Source organism: Coregonus clupeaformis, chromosome 1 (genome assembly GCF_020615455.1).
Source record: "Coregonus clupeaformis isolate EN_2021a chromosome 1, ASM2061545v1, whole genome shotgun sequence".
NCBI lineage: Eukaryota > Metazoa > Chordata > Actinopteri > Salmoniformes > Salmonidae > Coregonus > Coregonus clupeaformis.
In genome coordinates this window covers 60,184,671-60,203,083 of record NC_059192.1, presented here as the reverse complement: position 1 = coordinate 60,203,083, position 18,413 = coordinate 60,184,671, and the positions used below count along the sequence as shown (strand labels likewise).

The window sequence follows — 18,413 nt, the reverse complement described above, 5'->3', positions numbered from 1 at the left end:
CTTTGTGAGACGCATTGTGGGTGAACGGATGATCTCCGCATGTGTATTTCCCACCGTAAAGCATGGAGGAGGAGGCGTTATGGTGTGGGGGTGCTTTGCTGGTGACACTGTCTGTGATATATTTAGAATTCAAGGCACAATTAACCAGCATGGCTACCACAGCATTCTGCAGCGATACGCCATCCCATCTGGCTTTGGCTTAGTGGGATTATCATTTGTTTTTCAACAGGACAGTGACCCAACACACCTCCAGGCTGTGTAAGGGCTATTTGACCAAGAAGGAGAGTGATAGAGTGCTACATCAGATGACCTGGCCGCCACAATCCCCCGACCTCAACCAAATTGAGATGGTTTGGGACGGACCGCAGAGTGAAGGAAAAGCATCCAAAAAGTGCTCAGCATATGTGGGAACTCCTTCAAGACTGTTGGAAAAGCATTCCAGGTGAAGCTGGTTGAGAGAATGCCAAGAGTGTGCAAAGCTGTCATCAAAGCAAAGGGTGGCTACTTTGAAGAATCTCAAATATAAAATATATTTTGATTTGTTTAACAGTTTTTTGGTTACTACATGATTCCATATGTGTTATTTCATAGTTTTGAAGTGTTCACTATTATTCTACAATGTAGAAAATAGTACAAATAAAGAAACACACTGAGTAGGTGTTCTAAAACTTTTGACCGGTAGTGTATATTTACCTGGCTGGTCAGATACAGTAAGAACAAAAATAGAGTCATGAGAGTCATTGTTTAGATGTGGCAAAACTGACAATATCGTTGGAGGGTTTCATTGTCCACAATTGCCTTATCTTCCACCTAGCATTCACTTGATATAGTATCACTGACTAGTAATGATGTACTGTCATTTATGTATCATGCACAGTACAATACATACTTATTTCATCTGATTGACTAGTGTTGTTATTCACCAGAGGCCTGATACAGTGTGTACCTTTGACCCTATTGTGTCAGTCTTGTCCTCCCAGCATGCCTACCTGCCCTTGATCCCGCTGCTAATATTTGGTTAATTGGATCCTTAATAGGCATTAGGAGAACAAAGACTTGGGACAGAAAGGTAACAGGAATGCCAAGGCTGCCAGCCACCCACTCCCAACCAAGGTCTCCCTCCCTCGGGGTTCCCAGATTCTGGAACGTCTGCATAGCTCCTTACAAGTCACATATGATCTCCTGAAGATAATCAGACTGTTTTTCCTGTTTTCCTCTCTGCATTCTGGTGCCATTGGCTCTGGAATGTTTAAAAAGCTTAATGACAGGGATTTAAATAAGTTAATCAGCTTTGTATTTTCTTCCCTCCTTCTGGGGTTTACCATTACATGTAGACACGGAACTGTTGTCCTAACAGTGATTTAAAGACTACTGAGACTGTGTGTATTGATGAGAGAGCTGTCTGGGGATGCCAACTGTTCTGAGTGGGTGACTTTCTGACTAGAAAATCATTGTACAGATACAATTACAATAAAATAAATATTGTGTCTGGTAGGCTTAGTAGGATAAAGTCCATCTAACATACTGTGTCATAATTGTTTGGCCTATTAGAAAAGTCAAAGCATCCTTGAGATTTGCTGCATTAGTTTGGAACATTTGATTCAGTGCATACACAGCAAATTAAAGCATGTATGTAGGGCAACACCTTGTGGGCAACTGGGCAAAGCCATTGTTGCACTAATAAATAAGTTTAGATTGAGTAGAAACACAACAACCTTCAACACATTCAATGTTGTGTATCATTAAGACTATTCCAGATAAATAGTTAAGAGAAAGTTATGATAAAGCGGGAGCAAGGGAGTTAGACAGAGAACGAGATAAATATGAATGGAGTGGGAAAGAGAGTCGTCTGCAGACTGATTAGCTTCATGGGAAGTCTGACTTTGAAGTGTATCTGGTATATTAGATAATAGAGAGAATTGGCTCATTAAATAGAATGAGTCTAACTCTCTTTCTATCATGTTATAATGTAGGAATAGACAATGAATACCAGTCTGGCACATAGACCAGAAGAAGGATGTAAGACATGCAGAATAATTCCTGGGCAGGGTATTCCAGAGGGCCTGGTACCCTGCCCTGCCCTGTCCTGAACTGACATCTAGACAGATAAGTATCTTAACAGACAGCTTTGATGATCTGTCGTCTGGCGTTGGATTAACCAGACAAACGTCTTATTATCCTGTGTTGTAAAAGAGCTTCATAACACTAATGAGAACAGAGTCAGAAAACTCTGTTTTTCCCAAGACAATTCAAATCACAGTCATCATCCTAGTTTAGCTGTCTTGCAATACATCTATGACTCCACTTGATGGCAGTGTGAACTTATCCTAGGACACGAGTGTGTTTGTGTGTGTGTGGTTGTGGTAAGATTCACCTGGCTTCCATAGTGCACTGTTGATGATTTCCTATAGCCTACTGTTGAGAAGTAGACTGCCAGCTTCTCAATTAGAGGTCTTCCTGGCCTTATATAAGATGATTTGAATGCATTATAATGGCATTACTTTAATCTTCCGGCTAGCCACTTGCATTCACCACTGTCCACCACATATGCACAAGCTTAGATGAATCTCTCTGAGAACAAATCAAGTCCATATCGTCACTTACAGTGAGTCAGGGGAGTGAGAGGAAGTGGACTCCTTCAGAACAGCTGCATTAACAGACAGGTTCTGGTTTGTTTTAACCAAATCTCTATTTTTATTGAAATTACATGCAATTTTGTTGGACTCGAGTGATAGTTTTCTGTGAGCGTGCGTGCGCACGCTTTCTCTTTTCCATTCCTCTCACTACATGCACACGTACAAGCAGTCTGCAGATGAAAGATGGCACTTGTCTGTTTTGTAGATAATAACAAATATTTGTTATGTCCTAAATGGGCTATAATAATATGAGAACGGATCATATTTATTTGGCTCTATTTGGACACTGTAGAAAGCATTGTCCTGAGAAAACATCAGTATCACCACAATGGGAACGAAAATGCACGCTCATGGAAAAGTATCGAGTCTAACAAAATGAAATATTACATTCCGGATAAAGTTAAGAATGACACAATTTCATGTGTACAACACCTAAAGACCTGCATTACTATACTGGGAGCTTTGCAGTTTCAAAAAATGTTTACTTGGGTGTTTTTGGAGACTTTGTTCATGTTTTCTGTGTGCCATCATACTGCCAAATGAGCCTGCGGAGGTCTATCGCTAGTGGGGTAAGTTTCTCAAAACCAAGTGAAATCACAAAAAAAGTATCTGAACACTTCTATATCATGCCATTTAATCAAACATAGAGATTTGGTTAAAAATAGGGTGTGGAAGACATATTGTAGAGTGGTTGTCAGTATTAATTCTAATGTACCTGAAAATGGTTATTTTCCCCTAAATACAGTAACTGATTCACTTTGATTGACATAGGAAAACAGAATGTGAAGCCCCTCTCTCTTCTCTTCTTTTCTCTTACTCTTTCCTTGGGCTGTTTATTCCTTATTCCTGCAGGTACCTAGTATTTGTGGTGTTTTTATTTTAACACAGCTTCTCTCATGTGAGACACCCGATGTTGACAGGTGTATAAAATCGAGCACACCGCCATGCAATCTCCATAGACAAACATTGGCAGTAGAATGGCCTTCCTGAAGAGCTCAGTGACTTTCAACGTGGCACCGTCATAGGATGCATCCTTTCCAACAAGTCAGTTCGTCAAATTTCTGCCCTGCTAGAGCTGCCCCGGTCAACTGACAGTGCTGTTATGGTGAAGTGGAATTGTCTATGCGCAACAACTGCTCAGCCGTGAAGTGGTAGGCCACACAAGCTCACAGAATGGGACCGTTGAGTGCTGAAACACTCACTACCGAGTTCTAAATTGCCTCTGGAAGCAACGTCAGCACAAGAACTGTTCGTCGGGAGCGTCATGAAATGGGTTTCCATGGCCGAGCAGCCACACACATACCTAAGATCACCATGCACAATGCCAACCGTCGGCTGGAGTTGTGTAAAGCTTACCGCCATTGGACTCTTGAGCAGTGGAAGCACATTCTCTGGAGTGATGAATCACGCTCACGCTTCACCATCTGGCATTCCAATGGACGAATCTGGGTTTGGCGGATGACAGGAGAACGCTACCTGCCTGAAAGCATAGTGCCAACTGTAAAGTTTGGTGAGGGAGGAATAATGGTCTGGGGCTGTTTTTCATGGTTCGGGCTAGGCCCCTTAGTTCCAGTGAAGGAGAATCTTAACGCTACAGCATACAATTACATTCTAGACGATTCTGTGCTTCCAACTTTGTGGCAACAGTTTGGGGAAGGCCCTTTCCTGTTTCAGCATGACAATGCCCCTGTGCACAAAGCGAGGTCCATACAGAAATGGTTTGTCTAGATCGGTGTGGAAGAACTTGACTGGCCAGCACAGAGCCCTGACCTCAACCCATCGAACACCTTTGGGATGAATTGGAATGCCGACTGCGAGCCAGGACTAATAAGCAAACATCAGTGCCCGATCTCACTAATGCTCTTGTGGCTGACATCTAGTGGAAAGTCTTCCCAGAAGAGTGGAGGCTGTTATAGCAGCAAAGTGGGGACCAACTCCATATTAATGCCCATTATTTGGAATGAGATGTTCGACGAGCAGGGACTGACCATCAAGGACTGACCATTCATGATATCAAAATTATACTTTGAACCATGTTTTGAGGCTAAACAGTGTTTGTTGACATTTACTTTGTTTACAAACATTGTAGTGAAACAAGCTTATATTATGGGTTCTGATGGGGTATTACAGATGAACTAAGCTCATAAGGACTTTATAAGTTATCTTCTTCAAGAATCAATGGGTAGGCTACATATCATTAATTTATATGTCAAAAAAATTATGTAGCAACTGCAGATTGCCCCATTAAAGGTGATAGGCAAAGGTCTCCATATAAATTCCATTTAGACTTAAATAAGCTTCAACAACATTTTTGTACATCACGACATTTTGGCCGTCATTCCGACTTTTTGTTGAAGGTGTCATATTCTGGCAATAGAATGCGTGGATGACATCAGTTCACAACCCTTACTGAATGCATGACAAGCTACATACATGGCTTTTCTAAGTCCTTTTCCTTTTAAGAAATGACATAAATGATACTGACATGATGTGGAGATGACACTTGTATATCTGGGGAATAAACATTGATGTAAATGTGTCCCGTGTAGCTCAGTTGGTAGAACATGGTGTTTGCAACACCAGGGTTGTGGATTCAATTCCCACGGTGGACCAGTATAAAAAATTTATGAAAATGTATGCACTCACTACTTTAAGTCGCTCTGGATAAGAGTGTCTGCTAAATGACTAAAATGTAAATAATAATCACGAATACTGATAATGAGTTATACTGTATGATCTAGCTAGTTAGTTAGCAATTGCCAATCAATGTCATGGGCTGCCATTCAAACAGCTAGTCAGACAACTAGCTAGCTAGCTAAATATCAGAGTTTCTAAAAAACAAATTTGATGACACAACACATGTATAATAAATGCTAGCTGATAAATGTATGTTGTTTCCCAAGAACAAGCTAGCTAGCTAGCCAGCCATCGGTGCTGCAAGTAGGCAGCTAGCTAGCTAACTTTCCAAAATGTGGCTAATTACCAGAGATTGTGCTGGTTACCTACCACTCAGAGCCCGCCATCCTGCAAAGCTACACAAGAGACCGCTTCAGGCCCTTTGGCAAAGAGGCCTTGAAGCAGTGCTTCCAATTTGAGGAGTTGAGACATAAAAAGGGTAGCGTCTCCTCTATTACAGTAAAATAATGTCTCAATGTCTTTCGGTGTCCATTTGAACGATTCTGTTATACCAAACAAAATTGGTCTGGGGTCAAGTCAAGGTTTTTTCAAGATCAGTGTAATGGAGGCAGTTTTCAGGGAATTAGGCACATTATGTGAATTAAGACATTGCAATGAGATTGGTATATGTGCAGTCTGATAATATGCCAGGGCATGCACAGATAGGTTTGTTTTCCTCCATCTTCTTTCCAGTTTATGCACAGCAGCTTTTTTAGAACGTAGATCACTGTTAAATCAAGGTGCAGAGGGTTTGAAGGAGATCTCCCAATTCAAATCAAAGCAAATTTTATTTGTCACATGCGCAGAATACAACAGTGAAATGCTTACGTACAAGCTCTTAACCAACAATGCAGTTTTATACACATGACTGTAAGTCGCTTTGGATAAAAGCGTCTGCTAAATGGCATATTATTATATTATTATTATTAGTCGAGGTAATTGAGGTAATATGTACATGTAGGTAGAGTTATTAAAGTGACTATGCATAGATAATAAACAGAGAGTAGCAGAAGCGTAAAAGGGGGCTAATAGTCTGGGTAGGCATTTGATTAGATGTTCAGGAGTCTTATGGCTTGGGGGTAGAAGCTGTTTAGAAGCCTCTTGGACCTAGACTTGGCGCTCCAGTACCGCTTGCCGTGCGGTAGCAGAGAGAACAGTCTATGACTAGGGTGGCTGGAGTCTTTGACAATTTTTAGGGCCTTCCTCTGACACCACCTGGTATATAGGTCCTGGATGACAGGAAGCTTGGCCCCAGTGATGTACTGGGTCATACGCACTACCCCCTGTAGTGCCTTACCAGCATACCAGGCAGTGATGCAACCAGTCAGGATGCTCTCGATGGTGCAGCTGTAGAACATTTTGAGGATCTGAGGACCCATGCCAAATCTTTTCAGTCTCCTTAGGGGGAATAGGTTTTGTCGTGTCCTCTTCACGACTGTCTTGGTGTGCTTGGACCATGTTAGTTTGTTGGTGATGTGGACACCAAGGAACTTGAAGCTCTCAACCTGCTCCACTACAGCCCCATCGATGAGAATGGGGGCGTGCTCGGTCATCTTCTTTTTCCTGTAGTCCACAATCATCTCCTTTGTCTTGATCACGTTGAGGGAGAGGTTGTTGTCCTGGCACCACACGGCCTGGTTTCTGACCTCCTCCCTATAGGCTGTCTCGTCGTTGTCGGTGATCAGGCCTACCACTGTTGTGTCATCGGCAAACTAAATGATGGTGTTGGAGTCGTGCGTGGACATACAGTCATGAGTGAACAGGGAGTACAGGAGGGGACTGAGCACGCACCCCTGAGGGGCCCCCGTGTTGAGGATCAGTGTGGCGGATGTGTTGTTACCTACCCTTACCAGCTGGGGGCGGCCCGTCAGGAAGTCCAGGATCCAGTTGCAGAGGGAGGTGTTTAGTCCCAGGGTCGTTAGCTTAGTGATGAGCTTTGAGGGCACTATGGTGTTGAACGCTGAGCTGTAGTCAATGAATAGCATTCTCACAGAGGTGTTCCTTTCATCCAGGTGTGAAAGGGCAGTGTGGAGCGCAATAGAGATTGCATAATCTGTGGATCTGTTGGGGCGGTATGCAAATTGGAGTGGGTGTAGGGTTTCTGGGATAATGGTGTTGATGTGAGCAATGACCAATTTTTCAAAACACTTTATGGCTACAGTTGTGAGTGCTACGGGTCGGTAGTCATTTAGGCAGGTTACCTTAGTGTTCTTGGGCACAGGGACTATGGTGGTCTGCTTGAAACATGTTGGTATTACAGACTCAGACAGGGAGAGGTTGAAAATGTCAGTGAAGACACTTGCCAGTTGGTCAGCGCATGCTTGGAGGACACGTCCTGGTAATCCGTCTGGCCCTGCGGCCTTGAGAATGTTGACCGGTATAAAGGTCTTACGCACATCGGCTACAGAGAGCATGATCACACAGTCGTCCGGAACAGCTGATGCTCCCATGCATGTTTCAGTGTTACTTGCTTGAAGCGAGCATATAAGTAATTTAGCTCGCCTGGTAGGCTTGTGTCATTGGGCAGCTCGCGGCTGTGCTTCCCTTTGTAGTCTGTAATAGTTTGCAAGCCCTGCCACATCCGACAAGCGTCGGAGCCGGTGTAGTACGATTCGTTCTTATTCCTGTATTGACACTTTGCCTGTTTGATGGTTCGTCGGCGGGCATAGCGGGATTTCTTATAAGCTTCCGGGTTAAAGGCCTGCTCCTTGAAAGCGGCGGCTCTACCCTTTAGCTCAGTGCGGATGTTGCCTGTAATCAATGGCTTCTGGTTGGGGTATGTACGTATAATAAGTGCGTCATCGATGCACTTATTGATGAAGCCAGTGACTGACGTGGTGTACTCCTCAATGCCATCGGAAGAATCCCGGAACATATTCAAGTCTTTGCTAGCAAAACAGTCCTGTAGCTTAGCATCTGCTTCATCTGACCACTTTTTTATTCACTGAGTCACTGGTGCTTCCTGCTTTAGTTTTTGCTTGTAGCAGGAATCAGGATGATAGAATTATGGTCAGATTTGCCAAATGGAGGACGAGGGAGAGGGAGAGCTTTGTACACATCTGTGTGTGGAGTAAAGGTGGTCTAGAGTTTTTTTTTTTCCCTCTGGTTGCACATTTAACATGCTGGTAGAAATGAGGTAAAACTGATTTAAGTTTCCCTGCATTAAAGTCCCCGGCCACTAGGAGCGGCGCCTTTGGATGAGCGTTTTCATGTTTGCTTATGGCCATATACAGTTCATATAGTGCGGTCTTAGTGCTAGCATCGGTTTGTGGTGGTAAATATACATCTACGAAGAATATAGATGAAAACTTTCTTCGTAGATAGTGTGGTCGACAGCTTATCATGAGATTCTCTACCTCAGGCGAGCAAAACCTCAAGACTTCCTTAGATATCGTGCACCAGCTGTTGTTTACAAATATACATAGACCGCCACCCCTTGTCTTACCAGAGGCTGCTGTTCTATCCTGCTGATACAGTGTATAACCCGCCAGCTGTATGTTATTCATGTCTTCGTTCAGCCACGACTCGGTGAAACAGTTATTACAGTTTTTAATGATGTACTCGCCTATGTTTATAACTGGTTATAACTAGGTATGACCGTGTACAAAATCAACTGGTGACCTAAAGTTTAAAGTGGAACTGACAGCGTTTTAGCTACTTTGCAGATATGAAACGATCAGACAATCATAATATCAGTTAAATGTATCAAATTCCCAGTTTATGCTACAAAACCAAATTAAAATAGGTTTATAAAAAAGGTTATATTTGACTCAACATTCCATGACGTACACTAAGGCATTGTTGGCAGAATAGATGAATGCAGTTCAATGCATGATTAGTACAATTCACCAATACATTTCTTGGTACATTGAAATGTAAATCACAGCTGTCCTGGTACATTGTTTGCTGCCTCCATTCACGATGCACTGTTTCAGTTTCAATGACTCAATATTCTGGACAAAAACAGACGAATGTAACTAAGGCTGGGAATGTCAATACAATCAACCTAGCAAGGGCAATGATCACAAGTCAGTCATAATGTGGCTAATAGGCTAGCGTATCTATTTATGTAGCAAGCTAAAAACACAGAGCCTAACGTTTGCTAGATAGATAAATGACACCTGCATCTCTAGCTGTGTATAGCCACCGAAAAATGATATGAGGGGAAAAAGTCAGTCACTCATCCACTCCTCCAATGGAATGACATGACATCCTCCTACCAGAGCGCTAGCTAGATAGATGCAGGTGTCATTTGGTTAGCTAGCAGGAACTTGAACGACTGTTATACAGTTAGCATATTTATTGCGTTCGCAAATTCACTCTGGCTATCTACTCCAATTTCAGAGAACTCTTGTCTGAGTGTGCCAGAGCAGAACAACAAAAGTGCAACACCTGCTGAATATGACCTGTGTCAGTAAACGTAGGCAAAAAAAACTAATAGTTAGTCAAGAACACTCTAGATAACATGTAAACAGCCTAACCAGCTCTGCTACGTCGAGTAAAATGGTCAGACTGAGGTGTTCTCTCATTTGTGTCTGGAAATAGCTAGCTAGCAAGCTAGCCAACTTTAGCCAGTTAGCTTGGGTGCTTGGTGTGCACAGGCATGCATTGGCAGGCAAGCTGCATAAGGACGAGGAGGCTACAATTCCTCTTCGTTTATCAGTGCAATTTTGATGGCCAACTAGCTGAAAAAGTTTGAGAGGGTTTATCTAATGTTCCTTCGTAAGATTTGAGCGCATCTTGCTCTGGCTAGCATTAGTTGTTGAACTTGTTGTTGTTGATGTGCATAACTGAGGGAGATAGAGCCTACCTTTTCATGGTTGTTTGATCAATAGGACTGTAAAGTTCCCAAATCTAAGAGGACTCCCGTGGTGTTAACATATTTGCAGAAATTCATTCAGGTGTATTTTGTGGCTTTTGGCGAATGCCTTCTAATGATCTAAAGTCGCACTGTTGCAACTGCCTGTAAACACACAGTCCAGTTCAAAATGAATGATGGCAGTCCCATGTGGCAAATGGCTTGTTTGTATAAAGGTCTACTGTAGCTCTGATTGGCTATAGTGCACCGGTCTGTGTAGACTCCGGTCCTGGAAAAGACAGATGTTTTTATTCCATTTTATTTACTGCATTGTCTATTAATTGTCCAAACGCACGCTATACAGTATGTAATTCCCAAACATTCAAAAAATGTATGAAAAAAATCTAAGTGGTCGCTTGTAAAAAAAAAATATATATATATATATATATATATATATATATATATATATATATATATATATATATAATTAATAAAACATAAGTGTCATATTCTTCCTGGGGGTGTATATGAACAGATTTTAATAAGATTTCATGTTGCTAAAATGCTGTCAGTTCCACTTTAAATGCAATGTTTCACACACACATAACATATTTTCAAAGAGATGGCTGACAACAAGAAGCGCGCTGCAATAAAAAACACAGTTCCACTCACCAGATGATGATCATTTGAAACTTAGCTTCTTGTTGAAAGTTATTCTTGAAAAGGGAGAAGCTAACCAATCCTCTTTGATAACACCTGCTGTAGTCTCTGCAAACCGCTGCAAACTAGACCGTGGGAAAACTACTGCTGGCTATTGCGCAGTGATGTGCTGGCCTTCAAGAAGGCAGAAATGTCCATACGTTTTTGTATTAACGGTCCCACTCATTAAGTCAAAATGTAATTGGTTGATTCCACTGTCACTCCAAACCTTTACCCTAATACAGTTGAATGGCAGATGTCTTTATCTATCTTCTGATGGCCTAGCCCATTCATACTCAAATGGCGGACCGCGGTCCGTGTCCGGACCCAGAAAAGGGTCAATACGGACCGAACAGCACCAAACAGTCAGTAAATTAATTTCAGACTGCTTTCAAACATGATCGACCGGGCGCCGTTTCCCAAGTGCAGCGTAGCCTCTCTCTGTCTCTAGCAGTGGTGAAGAAACACCAGCCTTGGGCCGCGTCCTATCCAATCGCGTGCATTTATGCAAATTAGTCTCATGAAGAGAGCCGGGTCTCATCCAATCGCATAAATACAGTGGGGAGAACAAGTATTTGATACACTGCCTATTTTGCAGGTTTTCCTACTTACAAAGCATGTAGAGGTCTGTAATTTTTATCATAGGTACACTTCAACTGTAAAAGGCGGAATCTAAAACAAAAATCCAGAAAATCACATTGTATGATTTTTAAGTAATTAATTTGCATTTTATTGCATGACATAAATAGTTGATCACCTACCAACCAGTAAGAATTCCGGCTCTCACAGACCTGTTCGTTTTTCTTTAAGAAGTCCTCCTGTTGTCCACTCATTACCTGTATTAACTGCACCTGTTTGAACTCGTTACCTGTATAAAAGACACCTGTCCACACATTCAATCAAACAGACTCCAACCTCTCCACAATGGCCAAGACCAGAGAGCTGTGTAAGGACATCAGGGATAAAATTGTAGACCTGCACAAGGCTGGGATGGGCAACAGGACAATAGGCAAGCAGCTTGGTGAGAAGGCAACAACTGTTGGCGCATTTATTAGAAAATGGAAGAAGTTCAAGATGACGGTCAATCACCCTCGGTCTGGGGCTCCATGCAAGATCTCACCTCATGGGGCATCAATGATCATGAGGAAGGTGAGGGATCAGCCCAGAACTACACGGCAGGACCTGGTCAATGACCTGAAGAGAGCTGGGACCACAGTCTCAAAGAAAACCATTAGTAACACACTACGCCGTCATGGATTAAAATCCTGCTGCGCACGCAAGGTCCCCCTGCTCAAGCCAGCGCATGTCCAGGCCTGTCTGAATTTTGCCAAAGACCATCTGGATGATCCAGAGGAGGAATGGGAGAAGGTCATGTGGTCTGATGAGACAAAAATAGAGCTTTTTGATCTAAACTCCACTCGCCGTGTTTGGAGGAAGAAGAAGGATGAGTACAACCCCAAGAACACCATCCCAACCGTGAAGCATGGAGGTGGAAACATCATTCTTTGGGGATGCTTTTCTGAAAAGGGGACAGGACGACTGCACCGTATTGAGGGGAGGGTGGATGGGGCCATGTATCGCGAGATCTTCGCCAACAACCTCCTTCCCTCAGTAAGAGCATTGAAGATGGGTCGTGGCTGGGTCTTCCAGCATGACAACGACCCGAAACACACAGCCAGGGCAACTAAGGAGTGGTTCCGTAAGAAGCATCTCAAGGTCCTGGAGTGGCCTAGCCAGTCTCCAAACCTGAATCCAATAGAAAATCTTTGGAGGGAGCTGAAAGTCCGTATTACCCAGCGACAGCCCCGAAACCTGAAGGATCTGGAGAAGGTCTGTATGGAGGAGTGGGCCAAAATCCCTGCTGCAGTGTGTGCAAACCTGGTCAAGACCTACAGGAAACGTATGATCTCTGTAATTGCAAACAAAGGTTTCTGTACCAAATATTAAGTTCTGCTTTTCTGATATATCAAATACTTATGTCATGCAATAAAATGCAAATTAATTACTTAAAAATCATACAATGTGATTTTCTGGATTTTTGTTTTAGATTCCGTCTCTCACAGTTGAAGTGTACCTATGATAAAAATTACAGACCTCTACATGCTTTGTAAGTAGGAAAACCTGCAAAATCGGCAGTGTATCAGATACTTGTTCTCCCCACTGTATATGCAAATATCTTCGACAGTGAAAGACGGTGTTGGGACTGGGAGCAAGCAGCAGGCAGACACACACAGAAATACGTCCGTAGATAGACATTGTGAATGTGAGGATGGCTTGTTCAAAGAAAATAAAAGTTGATAGCGAAAATCGCATTTTCAAAGACGAGTGGACAGACAAGTACGCATTCATTCTCCCCGCAACAATTTCAAAACTAATGTGCCTGATATGCTCAGAGTCCGTAGCGCTCGTGAAACGTGCCAATGTGAAGCACCACTATGACACAAAACACAGTCATTTCGAGCAAACGTATCCCCAAAACACAGAGGTGAGAACGAGAAAAATAAATCAGCTCAAAGCCCAATATGCGATGTCCACCAAAGTTCTTGTGCATTCCCTGACAGCCCAAGAACGTGCAATGGAGTGCTCACTAAGAATAGCTTGGGTTTTGGGAAAACGCAAAAAGCCATTTACTGACACAGACATGGTTAAAGAATGCGTGAGTGAAGTTGCTGAGACCTTGCTTGATAGTAAACAAAAAGGAAAATATCAAACTGTCCCACTGTCAGATTCCACAGCAATGAGAAGAACTGAAATATTAGTTCAAGAGTTAACTTCACAACTTGATGAGGCCATTCAGAATGCACCATGCATTTCTTAACAAATCTAGAATCACACACACGGGGAGAGGATATCCATGAGGCCATCAAAGGGATGCTGACAAAAAGGGGGATAGATCTGAAGTCAGTGGTCTCCATCACCACAGATGGTGCTCCAGCCATGATAGGAAGAGGAAGGGGACTGGTTGCACGTTTGAAAGAGGACCACCCTGACCTGACATCATATCACTGCATCATCCATCAATCTGTCCTGTGTGCCAGTCTGAGAAAATAGTATTCTGAGGTCATGACAACAATAATGAAACTGATCAACCTTTTGAGAGCAACATCATCCCTACAACACCGCCTTCTACTAGGCATTCTGACAGAGATCAATGCCAGTTTTGATGACTTACTACTGCACAACAATGTCAGATGGCTCACAAAGGCAGAGTTTTGGAACGCTTTTGGGCCATTCAGGAGGAAATCAAAGCTTTCTTATCAGAGCAAAAGAGTGACAAGGCATATCAGTTTTCTGAGTTTTTGGAAGATGAGGAGAAGATGGAAACAGTTGCATTTTTGACAAACATTACATCACACCTTAATCAACTGAATGTTAAGCTGCAGGGATGGGACAACACAGCGTGTGATATGATAACAGCAGTCCGGGCTTTCCAGAAGAAAGTTGAGCTTTTCAAGAATGATCTCCAGGGAGAGCTTGTCCACCTCCCCAATCTTCTGGTGCAAACGCAGGGAGACAAAGATGTTTCCAACCATGTTGATTTCATCCAGAAGCTGATGGATAACTTCAAGGCTCGCTTTGATGACTTCACTGTTGGAAGTCAACTGCTGCTGCTCATCCATAACTCCTTCTTGGTCACAAATGTGACAAAGTTGTCAGAAGAAGCAAAAAATATCTTCAGATGGGTAGATGTTGCATCACTGCAAATGGAGTTGATTGAGCTGCAAGCAAATGGGGCTTTGAAGGAGCAGGCTGGTGATTGTGACCCTGTCACTTTCTGGGGAAAGATGGTGCCTGCAGCTGATGTCCCTGTGCTCAAGAAACTGGCACTATACATCCTGACCATGTTTGGCTCCACATACAGCTGTGAATCAGCCTTCTCCACAATTAACTTTATTTAAAACAAATACCACACCAGGCTCACCAATGATCAGAGTTGCTCTCACACCATTTGTGCCAAAGTTCAAAGCATTGGCAGGAGAGTGTAATTTTTCTCATTAATGCAGGGCAAGGCCCAGACTGACTTATTCATCAATATTGCATGGCCCACAGTGACGTTATGTGCATTCAGATTACTATTTTTGTTCAACTCTCCTTTGTTCTCCAGAAAACATGCACTTTATTTTATTTAAATATTTAAACAAAATATTCAAGGCCCATGTACAATGGTTCACAGTGCACTTTTTGCACAGACAATTATGCAACCACTTTTGTTCTTCAGCAATGTTTATGCAATGTTGCACATTCGAAAGAAGTTGTAACTAATTCAAATTCCTAGTCTAATTTAATGTATTTAATGTACATTTTATATAACCACGTTTCCTATGTTGTAGACGACTATGTTTGTTACTACACTGTACCACAGCGCCGATAAAGGACGATATCCATACAGACCTTTGCCACCTAGGAAATTTGTGTCACTGGACCTTCTCAAATAGTAGTTGAGTACCCCTGGCCTAGCCAGTGGCTGACTTTGCCAGAGACCAGCAAAGAAAAATCCTGATTGGATCTTTTTTTCTCTTCAGTGTTAACCCTTTCTTTTCCAAAACAAAATGAAGAGATTAAATCATAACATCATTGAAAATATATCATTATCATTATTATTATATTATTATAATCATTATTTTATAAATCCTTAGCCCTTCTCTGAAGGCATAGAAAGCCCATTGTTCCCCACAGTGTTTGGGTTAGTTGTCACGATCGTCTTGAAGCGAAGTAGACCAATGCGCAGCGTGTTGAGCGAACATCATACTTTATTATATTAAAGCACAAAAACCAAAACAATAAACGACTCGTGAAGTCCACGGTGACAAAGACCGACAAGGAACAAAAACCCACAAACACAAAGTGAAACACAGACAGTTAAATATGGCTCCCAATCAGAGACAACCAGCCGACAGCTGACACTCGTTGCCTCTGATTGGGAGTCACACAGGCAAACATAGAAATAACCAACCTAGAACACCCAAACAAAGAAACAGAACACATAGAATGAACACACCCTGGCTCAACATATAGAGTCCCAGAGCCAGGGTGTGACAGTACCCCCTAAAGGTGCGGACTGCGACCGCGCCTAAATACGAAGCAAAACAGGGAGGGCTGGGTGGGCATACCTCCTCGGCGGCGGTTCTGGCTCCGGCCTTGCCCACCACCCTCCAACAAACCCCCCATAGCGCCCCTGGTCCGGTCTGGCCCCGCTGGCTGGAGCTGGACTGGACGTAGCAGGGCGGTAGGCTTCAGCTCCTTAGTGGAGCAGTTGAGCGGTACCTGAATTGGCACCGATGACCCAGGCACGGGTTGTGCCGGACTGACGACTTCGCACCCTAGGCTTGGTGCGTGGAGCAGCGACGGGCCTTACCAGGCTGACGACTCGTACCCCGGGCTTGGTGCGAGTAGCAGGAACGGGCTGAACCAGGCTGACGACTCGCACCCCTGGCTTGGTGCGAGTGGCAGGAACGGGCTGGACCAGGCTGATGACTCGCACCCCTGGCTTGGTGCGAGTGGCAGGAACGGGCTGGACCAGGCTGACGACTCGCACCCCTGGCTTGGTGCGTGTGGCAGGAACGAGCTGGACCAGGCTGACGACGCACACCGTAGGCTTGGTGCGTGGAGCAGGGACAGGCCGGGCTGGGCTGGCGACGCACACCGTAGGCTTGGTGCGTGGAGCAGGGACAGGCCGGGCTGGGCTGTCGACGCACACCGTAGGCTTGGTGCGTGGAGCAGGGACAGGCCGGGCTGGGCTGTCGACGCACACCGTAGGCTTGGTGCGTGGAGCAGGAACAGGCCGGACAGGGCTGGCGACGCACACCGTAGGCTTGGTGCGTGGAGCAGGGACAGGCCGGACAGGGCTGTCGACGCACACCGTAGGCTTGGTGCGTGGAGCAGGGACAGGCCGGACAGGGCTGGCGACGCACACCGTAGGCTTGGTGCGTGGAGCAGGGACAGGCCGGACAGGGCTGGCGACGCACCCCGTAGGCTTGGTGCGTGGAGCAGGGACAGGCCAGGCTGGGCTGACGACGCACACCGTAGGCTTGGTGCGTGGAGCAGGGACAGGCCGGACAGGGCTGGCGACGCACCCCGTAGGCTTGGTGCGTGGAGCAGGGACAGGCCGGGCTGGGCTGACGACGCACACCGTAGGCTTGGTGCGTGGAGCAGGGACAGGCCGGACAGGGCTGGCGACGCACACCGTAGGCTTGGTGCGTGGAGCAGGAACAGGCCGGGCTGGGCTGGCGACGCACACCGTAGGCTTGGTGCGTGGAGCAGGGACAGGCCGGGCTGGGCTGACGACGCACACCGTAGGCTTGGTGCGTGGAGCAGGAACAGGCCGGGCTGGGCTGTCGACGCACACCGTAGGCTTGGTGCGTGGAGCAGGGACAGGCCATGCTGGGCTGGCGACGCACACCGTAGGTTTGGTGCGTGGAGCAGGAACAGGCCGGACCGTACTGGGAACACACACCACTGGCCTTAAACGGGGATCAGGAACGGGCCGGACCGGACTGGCAATACACCTCAGTACCTCTCGCCGTGCCTCTACAACTTCCTTCCCTCCTCTCGCCAATGGCTCCCGTAACCCGGTGGCCTTCTCTCCTCGTCTCCCATTTCGCCCTGTGGCAGCCTCCTGCTGCCCAGTCGCCCATGCCGTGTGCCCCCCCCTAAAAAATTATTGGGGGTGCCTCTCGTCCTTCCGACGATGGCACTGCTGACGCCGCTGCTCCTCTCTCGCCAGGGCCTTAATCCTACCCCAAGGTCCCTTGCCCCCGAGCATGTCTTCCCAGGACCACGATTTGCCCACCTGGGCCATCGCCAGCCTCTCCATCTCCTTTCCTGGCGCTTCCTCCCATGTCCAGTCTGCCTGCTCCTGGACACGCTGCTTGGTCCTTTTACGGTGGGTTTTTCTGTCACGATCGTCTTGAAGCGAAGTAGACCAATGCGCAGCGTGTTGAGCGAACATCATACTTTATTATATTAAAGCACAAAAACCAAAACAATAAACGACTCGTGAAGTCCACGGTGACAAAGACCGACAAGGAACAAAAACCCACAAACACAAAGTGAAACACAGACAGTTAAATATGGCTCCCAATCAGAGACAACCAGCCGACAGCTGACACTCGTTGCCTCTGATTGGGAGTCACACAGGCAAACATAGAAATAACCAACCTAGAACACCCAAACAAAGAAACAGAACACATAGAATGAACACACCCTGGCTCAACATATAGAGTCCCAGAGCCAGGGTGTGACATTAGTAATCATTTCTAGAGTGGCTCTATTATCCCTCAGAATGCATATTTTCACTATTCTGAATGTCTAAAGAATCCATATGTTGTTCTGAAATATAAACACAGAAATACTGGACAATTTGAACTCTTATTATAGTGGTGATTTCACAAAATTACAATCATGGTCTTGAATTGGATTCACATTTTTCTGGTCTCGGTCTCGGGCCCCTTCCGGTCTTGGTCTTGACTCTGACTCGATTTGCTCCGGTCTTTGTCTTGAATCGGTCTCGCTTTAGGTTGTCTCGAACACAAGACTGCATGAAATACATGATACATTACAAAATAACACTGAGTAAATAACTATCTCCAATAGGTTAGAACCAA

General features: G+C 44.9%; 1 protein-coding gene across 1 annotated transcript in view; it reads left to right on the top strand.

Annotated features, from left to right (window-relative positions):
• The window catches only part of LOC121571332 (serine-rich coiled-coil domain-containing protein 2-like), a 121,247-nt gene that overhangs the window by 7,188 nt on the left and 95,646 nt on the right, over positions 1-18,413 (top strand). The gene's annotated exons all lie outside the window — the stretch shown is intronic.